The 18,561-nt window shown below is 47.7% G+C and overlaps 1 protein-coding gene across 2 annotated transcripts in view; it reads right to left on the bottom strand.

Annotated features, from left to right (window-relative positions):
* PTPN14 (protein tyrosine phosphatase non-receptor type 14) overlaps positions 1–18,302 on the bottom strand; it is a 228,532-nt gene extending 210,230 nt beyond the window's left edge. The window contains exon 1 of one of the 2 annotated variants that reach the window (XM_075530321.1): positions 17,679–18,298. The gene's annotated coding sequence lies outside the window, so the exon portion shown is untranslated. Of the gene's footprint in view, positions 1–17,678 lie in introns of both variants that reach the window. The other variant, XM_075530331.1, reaches the window with a different exon arrangement.
* Between the last annotated feature and the right edge of the window lie 259 nt (positions 18,303–18,561).

Raw genomic sequence — 18,561 nt, forward strand, 5'->3', positions numbered from 1 at the left:
AAACTCCTAACTAGACCCATATGGGCAAAGGGGCCTGCAGGGCACCCCTGTACAAAGTCTGGCACCAAGAAACTAAGTCTTATTTTGACAACAACTAAGCAGCTGCTCGGCACAAATCATCCTCGTCGGCCGTTATTTTTAGCTGCCTCTTAAGTAAAACAGTAATTTTCTAAAGAACATAATCAAGACGAAAACCTGCAAACCTTCACCATCTAGCAGATGCCAGCTCAGGGACATGATAGGACAGAGAGAGCTTCCCATAGCGTTTCCGAGGCTGTAATCTTTACGAGGACGTTTCCAAAAGTTTGCGAAGAAAAATGGAATTAAAAGGTAGTGAGATTTTTCCACACAGTGTTGACACTCACTTGTCTTGTCACATCTTTATCCCAGGGAGTGGCTGGTGGTTCAAAGTGTCAAGCTTTCAGTTAGCAGCCAAGCACTTCAATCATGGAACCACCAGACTCACGATAAATCATACAGGCACGAATTGCATTGTTATTTGGGAGCTTTAATTTATTTCCATCAGTCCATTTTTATCCCTCATATAAATCACCACTCACTGCCATGGAGTTGATTTTGATTCCAACGGCAAATATTTGGGAGCAGATAGCCTCATCTTTCTCCCAAGGGGCAGCTGGGTTTGAACCACCAACCTTGCTGTTAGTAAGCTAAAACCTAACCCATGGTGCCCCCGGGGTTCCTTTCATCGATAGTCCATAGCAAATTCCTTACTCAAAATAAAATAATTCATATGATTTTATCTTATAAAAGTGTACTGATTTAAGAAAGCACAGGCCATCTAGAATATTAGTTAGAATGAACATGGATTTAAACATAAAGTTCTAAAAGCCAGGCCCATTTTTCAAATGATAATTTGAAAGACCTATTTAAGTCTTCGGGGGAGGTGGGTACGTTCATCATCAAAAGCACACTTAACAAAATGTGTAATGGGAGAGGGAGGGGGAGAAAATCTAATAGATCACCAAAATCCATTGGCAGAACTGAATGTTAATTGCCTCCTGGACACTTAATTGAAATCTAATTGCTGGCTTGAGCTGTCACCACTGACCCCGGTAACAGACTAGTGCACCCTTCATAAGCCTAATATGGCATAATCCTCCTTCATTATGGCTATTATCGCCCGGAGTAGGGCACAGCTGCTACAGAGACAAGCTCTCGGGCACTCCTCTCAATGGATGTATCTATCACTTCTTCCGCGCAGAGCAGCAAGTGTGGATGGCAGGGACTATCCTTCCAACAAGTGGTACCACTTAACAGCCAGACTTACTTCTAAATTGAAACACACTATCACACACACAGCACTGCTACAGAAACCATAAACATACCCCATGGTTTGAAAAAACAGTATCACCAATAAGTCAATAGAAAAAGAAGAAGCAATACATGTAGGTCACAATCTAAATTCCAGATATGGAGTTCATGAACTTAATACTGGTCCACTTCAATTTTTTTAAACCATTTTATTGGGGGGTTCTCACAACTCTTGTTACAATCCATACATCAATTGTATCTGACATATTTGTACATATATTCCATCGTTCTTTTCTAAACATTAACTTTTCATTGAAACCCTTGGGATCAGCTTACACTTCATTTTTTTAAAGCTATTTCAATTAAAAACATTTCTCTTGAATTTCCTTGTTGTTGCTACCCTTTGCCCAGCTGGTCCCTAACTCATGGCAGGCAGGGAGCCCATGCAGAACAGAATGAAGCACTGCCAAGTCCTGTACCATCCTCATGATCAACTGTAGAATGGACCACTGATCCAAAAGGCTTTCATTGGCAAATTTTCAAAAGGAGATTGCCAGACCACTCTTCCAGGTTCATCTTAGATGGAAAGCTCTGCGGAAACCTGTTCAACATCATAGCAACACGCAAACCCCCGTGGACAGAAAGGTGAGCGCAGCTGTGCACAAGGGGCGTTGTACAGGAATCAACTCCATGTCTCTTGTGCGGGAAGTGAGACTGTCCCACCAAAACCTCGGTGCCACAATTCCCCAAGCATCTCCTCTTAACCAGGTAATAAGTATCCAGAGATAAAATAAATCACAGCAGGTGTCCTCCATGAATGCACACCTTTGGGGAGATACAGTGGGATGCATGTTATAGTAAAGGATGCGCCACGTACTGTGCTGTGGTTGTTGGGTGTCCACTCACTGCCATCGAGTCAATTCTGAAAGCTGACTCAGAGCTGCCCTGCGGCTCCCAAGACTGTAAATCCATACGGCAGTAGAAAGCCTCTTCTTTCTCCTGCAGAGCGGTTGGGGCTTCCAATTGCTGACCTCCAGGTTAGCAGCCCAAATCATAACCACGATGCTACCAGGCCTCCTCACTTTAGACCTAAGGGAGACTATAATAAACACACACCTTCCCCCACACAGCTTAGAAAATAAAATACCATCTCCTTCCTCATCTCCATCGCCACTTCTCCCCAACACACACACACACACACACACACACACACACACGTACGCCTGGTGCTTGATGTCTAGCCTCGAGCCCTTCATGATGCCTTCATTGGTTACCTGCAGCCCACACTAGTCACCAGAGTTAACCCTGACTCAGAGGAACCCTAAGTATGTCTTTATGCGTCCGTGCAAAATTGTGTTCCATAGAGATTCCTATCGCTGATTTTTCCCAAGTAACTCAATTGCCAAGCTTTGCCTCCAAGGCATTTTGGAGTGGGCTAGTATGACCACCTTCAGCTAGTAATCAGGCACATTAGCCATTTGCTTTGCCCAGGGGCTACTATTACCTATGTGCTCCTAAATGATGGGGAATGACAGGAAGGATTTTATGTGGCAGAGAGACAAAACCACAAGAGTGTGAGAAGAGACTGCAGAGCAGCAGTTCTCAACCTGTGGGTCACGACCCCTTTGGGGGGCTGGAATGACCTTTTCACAGGGGTCACCCGTTTCATAACAGTAGCAAAATGACAGTGATGAAGTAGCAACGAAAATAATTTTATGGTTGGGGGTCACCACAACATGAGGAACTGTATTGAAGGGTCGCCGGCATTAGGAAGATGGAGAACCACTGGTGTCAAGAGTAGACTGGGTCCAGCTCTGACAATAGCAGGACCAGGTGATCACTTGGACACAGTGGTGTGAGGATGGGAGTCTTCCCTGAAGACTGTCATAACGCAGCGGGACTAGACAGGTGACCAGGCCATCCGGGCTGAGTGCTGTGAGGGATTGGAGGAAGAGTGCTACAGGTTACATCCCATAGGCAGGTTAACCAGGGTCCAAAGTGGGATGAGGTTCAGTGCCAAAAGTAAAACGGCTGGCAGGCCTCAGCAGGGAATCAAGGCAGGGTTACCTGCCCAGAGGAATGTGGTATTTAATGTGGGCCTGAAGGACGGTGGTCCAAGAGGAGAGAGGATTCCTGGGCATGGAAACTGCAAGACCATACGTGGAAAATGACTGGGCTCTCAGAGGAAACAACTGCAGCTTGGCAGAACGCGGGGGAAGTGTGGGGTATAAATCTGCAGCAATTGGTGGATCATTTGGAGATTATTTGTGGAGAACCTTAAAGCAATCGAGATGAAGTCTGTTTATACAATTCATAACAAATTCACTTTCAGGACCATGAAGTCTGCCTCAATCCCTTCTACTTGAGAGCTAAAATAATGGTGTGAGCCGATCTGGTGATTTGGGGGATAACATCAAGGGTACTACTGTGTCTTACTATGGTTCTAGAGGGAGGACAGGGGGTCTTGGTTACAAACAGGCTGGCAAATCTGCCTTGACGGGATGCCACGGAGAGTGTCTCTGTCTTTCACTTTAAAGATGAGTAACGTCATGGCTGAGTAGTGAAGGCTACTGTCTTTTCCTCTTTTATATAAGATATAAAAAAGAAAACCACACATAGGAGTAAAATCAGGCATATTCTCATCACTATAGCTAAGCATGCACAAAACAATTTTGTTTTATGCCTTGACCCCAAATGCTATTTCCTAAATCTTTTGGAATATGTACACTTCCTCATTCTGCAAGGTTTCCTAGGTTTGAAGACTGGGGGGTGGGGGCAAAGGGGGGCTAATTATCACATTTTCTAAGTAGCGGAGTAAGACAAAACATTATTACACCAGTTGCCTTTGAGTTGATTATGACTCATAACCCCTGTGTAGACAAACTTGCTCTCCATACAGTTTTCCAGAAATTCCAGATTTGGGGGACAGATTGCCACACCTTTCTTCCAAGGTGCCTCCAGGTAGACTCACACTTCCAACTTTTCAGATAGTAGCTGACAACTTTAACATCTGCACTATCCAAGGAGGCAGGAACAATACTAAGGAGGAATCATGTAGGCAGCTTCAGAAAATACGTGGAGTTGCCCCCCTGTCCCCCGCAAAAAAAAAGAATTGCACTCGGTGGGGAGAGCTTTCATAGAACACATTTTTCCAGCTAGACAAGCATCCAGCAACTCGCTCTGAGTTGGTGCACCAAGTGGAGCTGACTGGGAAGGTTCTCTCTGTTCACAGTGAATTTTTTCATAAAGGTTGTTTTGCTCAAACCTTGTTTTTTTGTGATGGCCTTAAGAGAATAGCAATGTGGCTGAGCAATTTTGTTTCCTGCTTGGGAAGAATGCCCCAGAAACTATTGTTATGTTAAACAGAGTTTACAAGGACAGCGCTATGGGAAAAACCCAAGTGTCTGAGTGGTTTTCTTGTTTCAAAAAGGTGTAATTAAAAAAAAAAAAAAAGGTGAACTGTGATTGAAGACAAATCTCATTCTGGACATCAACTTCCCCAAAGGATGAAAATGTTGACTTGTGGTGCATTTGGAGTTTGTTCCACCAGGTCAGACTGTTAATCAAGCTTTCTATTTAGAGGTTATGAAAAGATTGTGTAACAGTGTGCAACAAAAAAGGCCTGATTTGTGGCAGACGGGGGACTGGTTTTGCCACCACAATAAACCTAGTCATGCAGCCATCTCAATGAGCCAGGTTTGGGCAAAAAATAGCATGCCTCTCTTGCAAAATGTACCTGACCTCACTCCATGGGACATCTTTTTGTTTCTGAGAATGAATGATGAGGGACATGAAAGGACAGCAATTTGATGACATAGAAGAGGTGAAAAAAAAATGAGTAAGATGCTGTCAGCCATCCAAACATGAACTTGAAAAAAGTTTCCCAGAATAGAATCATAGATTTGACAAATGTATTAAGTATGATGGAGAGTACTTTGAAGGTGATATGGTTCTTTTGTAAAAAATTTTTTTAAAATTTTAAATACATGGCTTTAAAAAATTCTGGTTTTTTGTTAAAGTATTTCCTTGTAGCTTATAGTTGTGCTTTCTTTGTTCAAATCCAATATGTGTAATAAATAGCACCGATATCTCTTTATTTAAAAAAAAAAACATCTCCCTTTTTAAAAAATTTAATTTTATTGTGGACTCTTACAGGTCTTATAATATTACATACATCAATTGTATCAAGCATATTTGTATATAGGTGTTTACTATTTTAAATCACTCGTCATCATTAGCCTGATGCAATGCCAATTGAGGGGCCCCAGTGGTGCTGCCGAGTAGGCATTGAGTTGCTCACCCTAAGTCAGGCAGTTCACAGTCACCAGTTGCTCCCTAGGAGAAAGATTTACAGCCTCAGAAACCCTATAAAGAAAGGGTTGCTACTCACCCTCACTCATTCACTCTCTCACTAACTCACCCTCACTCACTCACTCTCTCTTACACTCTCACTACTCACTCACTAACTAAAAGCAAAAAAAATGTTTAAAAATATATATATATATTTCTTCTTAAAAAGAAAGGGTTGCCCTGCGTCAGAATGGACTCGAAGACAGTCATTGCACTGGGAGGCTTTTTACTGAGCTTACCAAGAAACAACTACTGCATTCCAAAGCAGGCTGGGTGGACTCTAGACCCTCAGGCTGGCATTTCAGAAATGCATTCATTCACTGATTTTATCAACTTTCTGCAGCAGCACCTAACTTAGAGGCTTGTTAGAGGATTTATGGGGGGAAAAAAAAACAAAAAACACCCTCATTGTCATCAAGTGCAAACTGACTAGTGGTGACCCTATAGTGCCGGGCAGAGCAGGACAGTCCCCTGAGTTAGATTAAGAGTGTTTACAGGGGTAGAAAACACCATCTTTCTCCTGCAGAGGGCTGGTGGTTTGGAACTAAAGGCACTTATTAATTTAAATCACTTTGCTGGAGGCTCATACAGCTCTTATCACAACCCATCCATCCATCCATTGTATCAAGCACATTTGTTGCCATTATCATTTTAAAAATATTTGCTTTCTACTTGGGCCCTTGGTATCAGCTCATTTTCCCTCCCTCTCCTACCCTCCCTCTATTATGAACCCTTGATAATTTATAATTATTATTTTTTCATGTCTTACACTGACCGATATCTTCCTTCACCCACTTTTCTGTTGTCCAACACCGAGGGAGGAGGTTATATGTAGATCCTTGTAATCAGTTCCGCCTTTCTACCCTACCTTCACTCCACCCTCCCCGTATCCCTACTCTCACCACTGGTCCTGAGGGATTCATCTATCCTGGATTCCCTGTGTTTCCAGTTCCTATTTGTACCAGTGTTCATCCTCTGGTCTAGCTGAATTTGCAAGGTAGAATTGGGATCATGATAGTGGGGGGTGGAAGCATCAGAGAACTAGAGAAAGTTGTATGTTTCATCATGCTATACTGCACCCTGACTGGCTCATCTCTTCCTTGTGACCCCTCTGTAAGAGGATTAAAGGCACTTTCAATATTTATATAAAGTGTGGCATCCCTGACTGGTGTACACTGTGGTAGTTCATTCGGCAGTGATCTGAAAGGACAGAGGCTCAAGTCCTCCTGGAGGTGCCTCTGAACCAAAACCTGGCAATCTACTCCTGAATACTCAACCACTGAACTCTACTCCACTGGTCATTCGAATGTTTTGATCTGCAGCCATGTTGCGGTGACCGTTTTCTTTGACCTCCCAGGTCCTCCTTACAGCTGTGTGTCTCAGTAGACTCGAACAAACACCATTCTTGGCCTCATTCATTTGAATTGTTATGTCTCAGTAGTTATCTTGTTCTTGTCCCTTGAAAGACTTAATAAATGTTCTCCTTAAGTAACATCTACAAAACGGGAAGAAAATCCTGTGGCAAACGGTTGTTCTACTCCGCCACAGTTGGAAACACCTGTGACAGCGGTTACACATTGGGCAGTTAACCTCAAGGCCAGCAGGTCAAACCAACCTGCTTCAAGATGTCCATGGCCCCGATCAAGTGGGTCACGTCACTGCTTCAGATGCAGCATGCTGAAGCAAGCAGATCGAGGCCGACGAGCCGAGCCAGCGCCTTGCGGACTGCATCGGAACATCAAGGGGCAGGGCAGGCACTCCTTCCCGCCGACACCTGGCCAACGTCATCGGATACTTCCCCACCCAGGCCCTCAAGGTCGCCTTCAAGGGTAAGTACAAGCTGGTCTTCCTGGGCAGCCTGGCTTCAGGAAGGGCAGCCAGTGCCACCTCCCTGTGCTCGGTCTGCATGTGGGACTTAGCCCACACACACCTGGCACCTAACATTGGCAAGCCGGGCACGAGTTCAAAGGACCTGGGAGACTACCTGGTCAGTGTCACTGACTCAGCCAGCATCCGCAGCCTCCACGAGGGGTTCAGCATGTGTACGGCCTCATCAGTGACCACGCCGCCTACTTCGGTGTCCACAGCGCAGCCTAAGGGAGCAGCTCGCAACCCCAAGAACAAGCGCATGGGGGGCAGCTGGATGATTGTGCAGAGCGTGGCAGCTGTAGCCCCTTCGACACCGTGTGACACTGCATGAAGGACACAGTCGGGCAAAAAGGAGCGGGCATCACGGCCAGGGCACCCTGTACTGCAGGTGGAAGATCTTCCAGCACCCAGGTGGCAAGGCCTTCAAGGGCACCCGGTCCCAGGAGCTGCGCAGCGCAGCAGGTGCTGTGCCTTTGAGCTGGTGGGCCAGGTCTTCTAGGTCCTGCCCACCGCCGGAGGCGCCCCGCCTCGGACAATGCCTTCAGGAACCCCGTGGGTCCACCTCTGTCCGCATCACGTGGTCAGGGGCGCAGTGGAACCTGAGGCAGCTGCAGGTCCGGGGTGGGGTCGTGACCCATAGTAAGCCCCGCTCCCTTCTGCCGCGTCTGCTGTTTATTACAGAATCACATCTCCCTATCATGCTGCATGCAGCTGGCCCGCGGGCACCCCATCCGCACCGCCTGCCTTCCACTAGGAGGCACTAAATCCAAGGCACGTTCTTCAAGTATCCAAAATCCTCCAGCTACTGGAGGATTCCACCGCAGATTGAGGATGGCAGCAGCCCCAGCTCCTCAGATTGTAAAGAGAAATGCAAGAAACAGGCAAGAAGGGGACAACACGAAAGCACAAGTCTTCCAAATCAAATGAGAACTGCGACTCGGATTGACAAGGAATTTGACTTGTTCCCTGTTCTTCTCAAACACACTGGACAAAGACCCGAGGAAGCAGCTTCAACTGGAGAAAGAAAAGCCAACGGTCGGCATGGCTGTATGGCTCCCCTGCCTCCCAGGGGAATGCCACTTACAGGAGGGGACCTGTCTCCTCCCAGCTGCTGGTTCGGGTCTGCAGCTGATTCCCTGTCCTCCTGTCTGTCCACTGGCCGGCCACTACAACACGTGATTCATTTAAAAGTCCTCCCCCGGGGTGGAGGGTGCAGGGCAAGGGAATCTCAGCTCTTCCCTGGCTTCTTCTCACTCCTTGGGGAGAATACTTAATTCCCACAGATACCAGAGGCTTGTGTTTGCTCGGATGTGGAGGTAATAAAAGCTGATTTTTTTTCTAATCGCTACCTAGTATATAAGTATGAGTGCATATTTATTATGTACAAGGAGTCCTGGTGGCATAGTAGCTCCACGTTGGGCTGCTAATGCAAAATCAAGCGGTTCAAAACCACCAGCAGCTGCTCCAAGAAACAGAGGCAGCTTTCTACTCCCGTAAAGAGTCAGTCTTGGAAGCCCACCGGGGCAGTTCTGCCCAGTCCTATAAAGTCACTATGAGTTGTGAGGGTTTATTTTTTTCGGGGGGTGGGGGTGGGGTTGCTGGGATACAGAAGCTGATACTAGTGTGGTTATTGATATACAACCTCCAAGGTGGGCGGGGCTTCTGAGAAGAAGACTTGATGCTTACACAGGGAGAAGCTTGCAACCAACCATGTATCAGGGATGGGGAAGGTAGGCAAGCCTAACTGGTGAGATAAAACCCACCAGGACAGGTAGGTCCACCATGCTAAGAGGCTATAAGGGAAGGAATGCCTAGCTGTGAGGCGGAGGAGTGTCAGCTAAGGGGGAGGAGCCTGAATGCCCACGGGTGAGGCAGGCAGCATGGGGAGGGGGGTCACTCTAGGTCAGATGTGTAACAATGAACAGGGAATTCAACTCTAGCCTGGGTTAGCAGCCCTGCCACACAGATACGGGAAGAGCAGCAGGTGAGGATGGGAAGGTACTCAGAGGTAAACAAGCTTCATTATAAAGGCAGTGCTGAGCAAAAGACTGATTTAAATGGGGCTATGTTTTTTTTAAAAAAAGAAAGCAACATAATTTGGTGGTTTTTAATCCCTTTTTAAGGAAAGTAGATAAGAATACACCCAAAGGCAGCCTTTGAAGCTTTGAGAACAATCACAAGAAGCAGTGAGGATGAAGGGAAGAGAGAAATGTGAAAATGCTTTAGGGGCACAAAAGGCATAAGGACTGAAATTTGTTATTGAGGGCCAAAGGAAATAGGGAGTGAGGGGATAACAATGAGTCTGTGAGAACTTGTGCAGCAAACTCAACAGATGACCAAGATAGAAAACGCAAAAGAGGTAGGTTTCATTACAAGAAACTGCAGGGTTCAATATGAAACAGGTTAAAATTGAACTTACAATGAACAAACCACCAGATCAATCAAACTGTTCTGAGTCAGAAAACTCCAAGTTGGTGATGGAGAGGGCTTCCTTTCCCCAGCATACATACTGTATCTCTGTGACATTTTGTATCCTACAGTCAATGCAGGGCTGCTGTATCGCAGAAAAAGATGGAACTTTCTGACTTAGTTACATAATCTGGTTTCAATTTGGGACTTGAGAGGATGAAAAGTGAAAAGGTGGCGCCTAGTGTGTCAATCAAGTCAATTGCTGTAATTTCTCTTTGGAGGTGGGAGGCACTGTCTCTCTAGGTTCACTCCCTTGGAGACTCTACTGACAAGGCTGACTCCCTGTGAGACATCCCTGAGGAGAAGCCAAATGGACCTACCCTGATGCGGCCCCAGGTACTGGAGAAGCCACGTGGAGACCCCTAACAGTGCTGAGATGCTTACAATGCCACTGGATCCACAAGACTTCCCCCCACCCACTGGCCTGTGATCTTCCTGTATTCAGTGTCATTGCATGTGTTTCATGAGTCAAAAAAGGACTTTAGAAGATAAACAAGCAGCCATCTAGCTCAGAAGCAACAAGCCCACATGGAAGAAGCACACCAGTCTGTGTGATCAGGAGGTGTCAAAGGTCTCAAATATCAGGCATCATCAGAACAAAAAATCATATCATTGTGAATGAGGTGGGAGTGCAGAGTGGAGGCCCAAAGCCCATTTGTAGGTCACTGGACATCCCCTACAGAAAGGTCTCAGGGAGATGAGTCAGTCAGGGGGAAATGTAGTAATGATGAAACATACAACTTTCCTCTAGTTCCTAAATGCATTCTCCGTGCGCCGTCCCCCCCCCCCATCATGATCCCAATTCTACCTTACAAATCTGGCCAGACCACAGGATGTACACTGGTACAGACAGGAACTGAAAACACAGGGATTCCAGAGCGGATGATCCCTTCAGGACCAGTGGTGTGAGTGGCGATACTGGGAGGGTATAGGGAGGGTGGGTTGGAAAGTGGGGACACATTTCAAGGATCTACATATAACCTCCTTCCTGGGAGACAGACAACAGAAAAGTGGGTGAAGGGAGACGTTGGACAGTGCAAGATATGACAAAATAATAATTTGTAAATTATCAAGGGTTCATGAGGGAGGGGGAAACAGCAAGGGAGGGGGAAAATGAGGAGCTGATGGCAAGGCTTGGATGGAGAGCAGATGTTTTGAGAATGATGAGGACAATGAATGTAAAATGCGTTTTACACAAATGATGTATGTAGGGATTGTGATAAGAGTTGTATAAATCCCTAATGAAATGATTAAATAGAGGACTTTATAGATTGATATCGGACTTATGGGCTAAAATCGGACTATAGACCTGATCTGGACTGGGCTGGGATAGTTTCTCAATATTCAATTGCTCTTATATATAAAGCTCTTTCCGATACACATATGAGTGTCTATGAATTTGTTTCTCTAGTCTACCCAGACTAACCACACCTTCCAATGAGAGTAAGTTTCCAGTAACTGGGGGACTGGGAAACTTACTTGTTGGTGATAAAAAAAGAAGGTAGTGGGAAGGAGGTTTTGGTAACCTCAGATTTTTTGGTAACCTCAGATTCAACTCTGATTATTTTACTTTTTATTCTGGAATAAATATTTCAATTAAAAACTTTTTTTTCCAAACCAGAGAAAAAGGGCCATTAGAATGGCAATATCTAATAACTTCATATTCAGCATGGGTCTAGCAAGCAATACATGGCCATTAGTTGACCCCCACCCCCTTCCCCCAGACTCTCTACAGCTCAACAGCAGCATCCAGAAACAGAATCTTTCAAACCAAAGCAATGAAAATTGACTCCCACACCAAACTTGAGGAATAGTTAGTAGACAAAACGGAGATTCCTTAGCCCAGTGGTTTTCAAATGCAGTCAATCAGGGACCAGGATCATCAGCAATGGCAGGCAGTGCCTAGAAAATACACGTCTCAGGCTCTACCCCATCCCTCCACTCCCAAAACAAACAAACTCACTGCCGTTGGGTCCACTTGGACTCATATTGATCCTATAGAGCAAGGGGTTTCCAAAACTGTAAATCTTTACAAGTGTAGAAAGTCTCAACTTTCTCTTATGGACCTGCTGAAGGATTTGAACTGCTGACCATTTGTTTAGCAGCCCAACTCATTACCCACTACACTACCAGTGCCTCCAAGGTCCCATACCAGAGCGACAGAATCAGAAACCGAGTGGAGTAGGAAGCAGTAATCTCTTTTAACAAGCCCTCCAAGGATTCTGAAGCTGGCTGGAGTTTCGGACTGCTTCAGCTACCCAGTTACAGGAGGGATGGGAGTGTGAAAGAAATCTCCCCCACCCCAGAAGGATTTCCAAAGACACCAGAAAGTAATGACATTTGTCTATGGACGTTCTCAAACCCTTATCATATCTTAGGTAAACCTTGATTTATTACATCTATCATTGTGTTTTTAAATGAATGCATTTAAAATGAATTTTAAATGAATGCATTTAAACATAAAAGTTATGCTTATTTAGTAGAAATATAAATGATCTTTAAATAAAATCTTTTCATTTGGGAAAAAAAAGTAAGAGCTAGCAATGCATACTCTTCTACTCAGATCAGCATTAGAAACTCCTGTTAATTATCGACAATGAGGAATTTTTCACTCAGTCTAAGCTAAAAACTTACGCGGCAAAATAAATGACACAACACAGTAAGCCTCCCTCCCCAAGTAAAGAAAACATCTACTTCAACAGTAAACTCACAATCTTTAGTCCTGGTAATATAATGGTTAAAGCACTCGGCCGCTAACGTTAAGTTGGTGGCTCAAAGCCACCCTGCAACTCTGCAGGACAAGTAGCTGGAGACCTGCTCCCGTGAAGAGTGCAGCCTAGGAAACCAGATGGAGCAATTCTACATTGATGCCCAGGGTCGCTAAGCATTGGACTCACTCTACTGGACAGCACACAAAACAACACATGCACCGATGATCTTCTGCTACCTGCACCACCAGTTGACCCCTTTCCAAGTTTCTAACCAGACTTCTCCCCACTGACCAGCACCAACCACTGATGGGATGGGCACTACATTACAGCATCTGTGGGTGGGTGATGCTCAACAGTCTTCTGGATTAAGCTAACTGACCAGGTGGAGGCTGAAACTCTTGAGGCTAATTTAGCTCCCTAAGAACTAAATGTAATCACCCACATATCAAATTTTATAAAAAAGACTGATCCAAGAATGGACACAATTTCAGCAGCAAGAACTAGTTGGTAAATCAAGCAAAAACTGGATGAAACGATCTAACATCATGCCTATGAGTGTAAGCCCAACAGGAAAAGGGCAGAGGAAATTGCCACAATGTGACCATGCTAGTCACCATCCCGCTTACACCCATGACCAACCACCTCTTCAAAGAAGGATTTAGTCACTACTAGCTTTATCCTCAGCAGCTTCGTGCTTAAACACTGCATCTATCGTTTAGCAAATCCAATTCAGAGATGATTTTCCTAATCAGCATGCAAGCAATGTATAGAAATGGCATTGCTGGTCTGCAAAAATGAGAATTTTCTCTGCCTTCCACTGCAAAACTCTCAGTCAGATCTGCATATTTCCTAGGTTTTCTCCCCCTGACTCCTCCAGGGGAGTGGGACGGCACCCTCATATGACCTGGCTAGCCTGCCAGTGCTGTATATCTTCAACCTGGGAAGGCTGACACACCTGCCCTGCTGCTGTGGTTAACATTCCCTCCCACTGGGAAGCTGATATGAAGATCTCAGAGTTACTGTTTGTTAAATACCTGAGGCTTCTGAGATGAAAGGCAACATTAAAGTTCAAGCGGTCTGCGGCTGGCATTACACTAGAGATGCTGCAGCTGATTCTTTATACTTGGGCTTCAAAGAAGGAAATCGAGGCTGTGCTGATAAACTAGCTTTCACCCTCTTATTAAAGGCAGGCAAATGTATTCTAGCCTTCCTTAATTAACTAAATTTCAACACAAGGGAAAACTAAAAGAGCCAAGCACACTACTTGGAGTCTATTCCAACTCACAGTGACTCTAAAAGACAGAGTAGAATGGCTCCTTAGGGTTCCTCTGGGGGAAGAGGTAGGGGTGGGGGTAGGCTGGGGGATTGGAACCACCAACCTTTCAGTTAAGAGCCAGACACACTGCGTCACCAGAGCTCCTTAGAAACACATGGAGCCTTGCGATTTGATCCACATGGTCAATTCGAAAGCACCAGCAGCTCTTCAGGAGAAAGACTGGGTTTGCTACTCCCGTAAACAATTAGTCTAGAAAACCCACATATGGGGTCGCTATGAGTCAGCATTGACTGAATGGCAGAGTTCAGATTTTTTAGTTTTGTTTTATATCCCCCCCCCAAAAAAAACCACTGCCAGCCAGTCAATTCCAAATCTTAGTGACCCTTTAAACAAGAGGGCTTCAGAAAGTTCACAGAAAAATCCCATTATCTTTAAATTCCATTTTCCCAAGAACATTTGGAAGCCCCTTCATATTTGCTTGCACTAGACCCCTGTTATAGTCAACAGTATACAGGGAGAAGGACACCTGGGCCCTTCTCACCCTGGTGGCTGGGCCCTGCAGCTCCAAATCTCCACCAGTATAAAGAGATGGCCACATGGCAGCTGCCAGCTAACACATTTGCTTTGAGCCAACAGACCTCCCCCACCCCACCCCAAAAAGACAAAGCTTTGTATGCATGCTGGCATGCATGTGAATTCAGGCTGCGGTGGGGGTGGGGTGGGGGTAGGGGCACACACAAAGAGCACATTCATGGCCACATATAACTTCTTGCACATATAAATAGCCATCCTTGACCCAAAACCTTCTCTGTGGGCAAAGGCCACAGAATTCCCCATTCTATGAATTAGATATAACCAGTTCCATCTTACAGACAAAGAAATCGAGACTCAGAGAGACTGTGAAACTTGCCCAACATCGCCCAGCTGAAAAAGGACAACGCTGGAGTCCAGACCTAGCTGGATTTCAAACTCCCAACCCCGGCTCCCCGACCCTGACAGCCAGGAAAAACTGCAGAACTTGCCAGGAGAAGGGTAAATTAAATCAAATTAAGTCAGCAGGGTGGGGAGGGTTGCGTTGCAGTCTTATTTTAGACACTGATTTTTCACCTCCTACCTACGAAAGCCCTTTGTGTTTGCTTTCCCTCGTTCCTTTTTCAACCAGGGAAGCAGCAATAATTTAATTGGCTAATTAGGAATTGCATCTTCTCTCCCCTCATTGCCGCCCCGCCCCCACCCCCACCCCTGCCCCTGATTTGTATCAAAGAGCACAGCACTGTTCTGAACACTTAAAAGGACTGAGGAAGTTCAAATGCAGGATAGTTTGTCTTGGCAGAAGACAAGAATATGGGACCCAAGTGGGCCATAGTGTGCATTCAAATGGTTGATGGCTTCCCTGGAGCAAACTAGAACTGGGGGGGTTGGGGGTGGGGACGGGGAGCTCTTGTTTTCTGACACCGGCCCATCAACTCAGGACAAATAAGACTCCTCCTAAGATGCTGCCGTTCTTCCACGTTAAGACAATTTCTGTTTTTTTCCACTGCCACGTCCATGCCAAATGTCAGGGCAAGCCTGCACCACTCTGACTGAGTCCAGCACAGGGAGCTGTGTTTAAGCGTAATGAAGGAAGTTGGGCAGCTGCCTGAGAGAGCCGAAGAGGGCTTCTTTGAGTCCATTTCTCCCAGGCTCCCTTTACTTGCAGGGGGAACCAAACGTCTCTAAAGGGGCTGCTCTTGAAATAAGAGAAGGTGTTGGTGGAGGAGTTTGGATAAACACCCAAAGTCATAGGAAGCCAGGGTGCTCCTCCCACTCCGATGTATTGACCCGAGGTCACAGAAAGCTGGACCTTTGCCACCTGGGCTGGGATTCATACTACGCTGTCACTTTAGCCTAGTGAAGAGGCACCCTTGAAAGGCAAACTTCAGACCGAGCATGACCGCATTTCGGAACTTTTAGAACCTTATGGAACTTTTAGAACCTTATGGAACTTTTCGGGACATTAGATGCACTGAATCTTGGGCCATGAGGCTACCACCACCTACAAGAAGATAATCAGTTTTTGTCAAGTTTCAGATGAAGAGAAATTGGTGAGTGCGCCAGAGCAATCATCAGGACCTGGAAAAGTGGAGGGCAGTGTAACACACATGAAGGAATCTGCATGTCCTGCTCGCCCATTCAGATTAGGCCACAAGACACCAGCCTATTCAGCTTCCCCTCACCACTACCCCACCCACAAATGAAAAGGTATATCATCCGCACTAGTGCCAAATAAAATTTGAACGCTCATACCAACTGCTGATTTTAGAAACAGCATTGGACCTAGAGGTGAACTCTCTCCTCTGGTACTACTTGATTCTCATGAGTGGGTAAATATGCTTCTAGTTTAATTTCTGATTAAAAAAAAAAAAAAGCTAGCTGTAGCAACACTGCATCTACCTGTCAAAGAGCCCCCACCGGCCCAGAGATAGCTTGTTCCTCTTTGTTTGAATGACCGGATGCTCACTTTGCACAAGCTGTTTTCTCTTTCCCTGGAATTCTCTTCCCCAATTACTCCACCAGGTGATCGAGTTCCACCTTCTCCCTCAAAGCCCAACCCGCACCTCATCTCTACCAAGCTACGGAACCAGTCCCCACCGCCACCCCCACAGGCCCCATTCTTGACAAGTAACTGGTCTGCCCCTGGGTTTCCTCAAGGAGGTTGCCAGCTGCCTACTCTCCGAGGGCTATGATCTTGGTTTCTAGCACAGAGTTGAAGTTCAGCACGAGGTTTGCTGAATGAATGAGTGAACTACCCTACCTCAAGAAATTAACACATAGCTGGCAATCCTGTCACCGCGCATGCAGGCTGCAGTCTAGGGTTTCCCCCACCAGTCACAAAGAGCAAGTAACAGCCAGTCGCTGGACAGACTAAAAGCCGAACCCCACAATCTTTTTAAATTGTAGGTGGAGATCGTGTTGAGGGTGACAGGAGGGGAAGTGGAAGGGGGAGAAAGGTACGTGCAACACTAACTCACTGTTCTCTCTGGAAGAAGAGGTGAAAACCCCACTTGCAAGTACTTAAAGACGTATTCAGGGCCAGGCAGGAAAGACGTGACGGGCGAGAAGGATGTTAATATTGGGGAGCTGGAGACCTGGTCTGAAATTACGCGGCCGCGGGTTCTCTTTAGGAGCCAGTCCAGGTTGGGGCCAAGATCCCCAGACTTTCGGCGGCCCGGCTAGGGCCTGGTAGGAGGGCATGAAAACACCTCTCCTCTCCCTCCCCAGATCCTGTCCTCATGGGTGGGAGGATGGCAGCGCTGGCGACGCGGAGCTGCATGCCCCTCCGCTGCAGCGACTGCAACATTGTTCCCCAACAGCGTCTCTCTTTCACCTCTTTCAACGGACTGGGCACCCCTGACTGCCTTCTCCAGGCCCTCTCCCACTCCCCCCAAAACTGAAGGCAACTAGGAGGAGGGGGCGAGAGGGCGGCTTTATCTGCAAGCTATCCAGACAGCGCTCACCTTCGAGCTTAACTGCCCGAAGAAGCTGGGCGCCAAGGCGGGCAGCTCCCACCGGGAAATAAAACCCCTGCGGGGCGGCCGCCCGGAGTCCCCGCTACCCTGTCCGGCGCACCCGGCCGCCGATCGCGAGTTGGCGCTGCCAGTGTTGGCCCAAGTCACCCTCTTGGCGCCAGGAGCGCCGAGGCGGCTCCAGAGCTCGGGTCCCGACTCCAGCCCTACCCGCGCCAGCCTTACCTGCCTCCACGACCCGCGTCCGTGTCCCGAGTCCCGCGTCGAGAGGTTGTCCTCCGCGGCGGCGGAGCCCCAATTCCCCGAGGAATTGATCCCGGTGGCTGGCGGCGGAGGGGCGGGGAAAGGAGCCGGAGGAGGCGACAGGGGAGAGAGGTTTCCGCTCGGCTCCGGCCGGGAGAGTCCGTGCAGGGAAGCCAACGAGGGGGAAAGCCGAAGGACGGGCTGGTCCCGCCGGCGGGGGGCCGCGGCGAGAAGGCCGGGGACCACGAGTGAGGTGGGAGGGGAAGGACCAGCAGCCGCCACTTTGTGCCGGCAGCTCGCGGACGATCGCAGCGGCGAGGGGAGAAGGGAGCCGGGGGACAAGGGGCGCAGCAACCTGCCCCCAGCCTGCGCCCGCAGCGCACAGGGAAGAGAAAGTTGGGAAGAACTTTTCGGGGCTGGGAGAGCCAGAGCGGCAGGAAATGCGAGCAGCCGGAGAGGAGGGAGGAAGGGGCCGTGCGAGTGGGAGGGGACGGAGCAGGCGCCAGCGGCGGGGCTCCCCCACCCCCGGGCCGGGCTCGGCAGCGCTCGGGACCAGGAGGCGGAGGGACGAGGGAGGGAGGCTGGGGCGCGCGGCTGGGGGCGGAGAGGAATGCGGGCCGGGAGGCGCGCGCCGGGGACGCACAGCCGGAGGCCGGGCGCGCGCGGGCGCGCGTCCGTGCCTGCGCGCGCTGCTGAGCGCTGAAACGTGGAGCCCGAGCTCCCTGGCTGCGGGCGCGCGGGGCTGCGGACGTCACGGCGCTGGAATCCGAAGAATGCAGGGCTGCGGGAGCTCTTTCTGCCGGCGGGGGACAAGTCGCGCACTTTTCTTGCAGGAGCTTTTGGAAATGTTGTAAAAAGGGGAGAG

The sequence above is a fragment of the Tenrec ecaudatus genome, chromosome 1 (genome assembly GCF_050624435.1).
Source record: "Tenrec ecaudatus isolate mTenEca1 chromosome 1, mTenEca1.hap1, whole genome shotgun sequence".
Classification (NCBI taxonomy): domain Eukaryota; kingdom Metazoa; phylum Chordata; class Mammalia; order Afrosoricida; family Tenrecidae; genus Tenrec; species Tenrec ecaudatus.